Genomic DNA, 3054 nt, shown 5'->3' with positions numbered 1-3054 from the left:
TGTGTGTGTGTGTGTGTGTGAATGTTTGTTGCTGTGAGGATTTGTTCCCTCTTTTGAGTTGCTACTCCATAGGTATAGGTCAAGTTCATCAGACTGTATTAGCTCACTCTTTTTTTTTTTTTTTTCCTCTTCTTTCCTCTCCTGATTGAGCTCTGATCATCCAGTTATCCGGTCCAGGTCACGTGGGTATCATTTGCAAGTGTGGGAGCTCCTGTGCATATGTCTTCTCTTCCCGTTAGCTGGTAGCTCCACTCTCCTCTCGAGTCCTCCGTGGCCATGCCACTGACTCTGGGCCCAAGAGTCCCCAGGCCTCTTCACACTGCTTTGTGCAAGACCTTTTTAAAGTGTTCAAGAGCAAAGAGGTCAGTTTGAAGACTCAAGTATACTTGACCCAAGCTATGGTATTTTCAGTAATCTCATATGCATGTGAAAGTTGGACAGTGAATAAGGAAGACCGTAGAAGAATTGATGTATTTGAGTTACAGTGTTGGAGAAGAATATTGAAGGTATCATGGGCTATCAGAAGATGCTTATAATAGGAGAGACAGTATACAGGGAAGAGGGTGTATCTGGAGAGTTTACTGTAAACCTGAAACTGTTCTAAAAATTAGTCTGTTAAAAAATCTAGGGAAAGCACAGCTCTGCTCCAGCATATGAGGAATCAGGACTGGAATGGCCCAACAGCCAAAGCAACCTGGTTGCTCAGGGACTGGCTCCATCTTCCAGCTGCCTCTGCTTCGAGTGATTCACCCTGGGGCAGGTTTAAGTCTCTGGGTCCCTAGAAAGTGTCTCTGCTGCTCCAGACCTCAGCTCAGATCTTTGCCTTCATCCAGACCCAACTGCCCTAGGAGCCCAAGCTGAGTCAGACCAGGTGCGACAGAGCCATCAGTTAAACAGCAGATATTCAACACCTAAAGGATAAATTCTAGGGAAACCAGCAAACTCATTTTAAAAGCCTGTCACCCAGAATGTCCTATGTCCTCCTTGTCCTTACCCAGCCATACCCACATGACCTTGACACGAAGTCCTTTCTCTTGCAGCAAACTATTGCCAGGAAAATCTATGGCCAATTAAACAAGCAAATGTTTCTTTGGCACTTTTTTTTTTTTTTTTTTAAACTTTCACTCTTTTAAATAAGCTCAGGCCTGACCTATAGGAGAGAGAATACGTTGAACCTGCTTGTTCCGTTCATCAAGCTAAGCATCTTTTCCCACAGCACTGATTCTGGGACTAGGTTATTAAATCAGCAAAACCCAAATGCTCCCGAGATAAACTCCTGATGATGTGATAATAACAATTACCCTGGAGAATTCCAATTGGTGCAAATCACCAGGGGAAATGTCACCAGCAGCAAGCTTGCTGGCTAAAACGACTACTGAACAGGTAATTTGCTAGTTTATCACTCAGGCACAAAAACACAAGTGCAAAGCGAGTCCAGTGGTCAGTGGAAGTCTTTGGAATGGAAAATGCTTTTTCTTACTTTACCCAGTTTAAGTCCCATAAACAAGGAGTCTCCCCAGCCTGTAGATTCTTCCTCCCCACCCCTCCCCTCCAGCCATTTTGGGCCAGTATAACTGAGTCCTGGAGCGGCACTGTGGGTTAATGCGCCAGATTGCAAAGTCGTTTGAACTGATAGGTTGGCAGTTCAAACTCACCAGCTGCTCCTCAGAAACCCTATACAGGGTTACTATGGGTCAGAATTGACGCGAAGGCACTTAACAACAACAACAGTGAGCTAATAGCAATGAAACATACAGTCAGACCAAGCTCACTGTCACTGAATCGATTCCAATTCACAGTGACCCAATAGGACAGAGTAGAACTGCCCCAGAGGACTCCCAAGACTTCTTTATGGAAGCAGACTGACTGCCACATCTTTCTCCCTCAAAGCGGAGCTGGTAGGGTCCAGCTGCTGACCAGGTAGGTAGGTGAGTCTTAACTTCTACATCCCCAATATGTAAACAGAAGAGGCCTTAAAATTAGCCAGATCTCTCCCCGACCCCACCTCATGTTTCCCTATGGGGTAAGCATGCTACACTGCTATTCCTCACTGTGCCCCATATTCTTTCAACTGCACTTCCCCCTTTCTCTTTATCCCTCCTCCCTTTGTCAAGGTAGGACTCTGGGTGGTGCAAACAGTTATGTGTTTGGCTACTAACCAAAAGGTTGGTAGTTCAAAACCACCCAAAGGAGCCTGGGCTCCTATTCTGAAAGGTCACACCCATGAAAACCCTATGAAACATACTCTGACATACATGGGCTCACCAGAAGTTGACCTTAACTTGCTGGCAGCTGGTTTTGCTTTTTGCTAAGGTGGTTCTTCCATGATCTCGTACTTTTGTCTCTATTCCTATCACCTTCATGTCTGGAAGTTCTTCCTAAACCCTAACCTAGGTCAACCACAATCACATTTCCTCTGCTTCCCTCATAGATGCTGTCCTCTCTTCGGTAAGCCTGGCCTAGCACAGGGAGCGGTTAGGTTTCCCCTGAAGTCAGATCTACAGTGGTCCCGAGTCCTGTGCATATTAGAAAGGGATCCCTGGATGGTGCAAATAGATAATGTGCTCAGCTGCTAGTCAAAAGACTGGAGGTTTCAGTCCACCCAGAGGAACCTTGGAAGAAAGGACTGGCGATCTATCTCCCAAAACGCAGCTATTGAAACCCTACGGAGCACAGTTCTATTCTGACACACATGGTCCATTATTTAAAGGTTCTCCTTCCTCAGGGCAGATACAGCTTTCATGTCAGGATGTACCACCTGGCACCTGTATCTCCTTTTCACTCCCTTGGTCAGACACCCTGGAGGACAGTAGGTAGAAGGTGGGGCTGGAAGCATCTATTTCCAATTTCCTCCAAAAGTAGAGGCCGCAGGCTCTGCAAGAAGTGACTCTGCACTGGGAACCCACAGTGGGCTAACTGGGGGCTACTTAAGTGGAGACCACTGTGACTAAATGGATGCCTACAAGATGCCAGCTTGTCTAGAAAAGAAAAACTAGTGAAATTATATATATACATGTTGTTGTTAATCACCATTGAGTAGATTCTGACCCATAG

The sequence above is a fragment of the Chrysochloris asiatica genome, unplaced genomic scaffold (assembly GCF_000296735.1).
Source record: "Chrysochloris asiatica unplaced genomic scaffold, ChrAsi1.0 scaffold00038, whole genome shotgun sequence".
NCBI classification, from domain to species: domain Eukaryota; kingdom Metazoa; phylum Chordata; class Mammalia; order Afrosoricida; family Chrysochloridae; genus Chrysochloris; species Chrysochloris asiatica.
The sequence above is the reverse complement of the archived record's forward strand: the minus strand, read 5'-3'. Positions refer to the sequence as shown.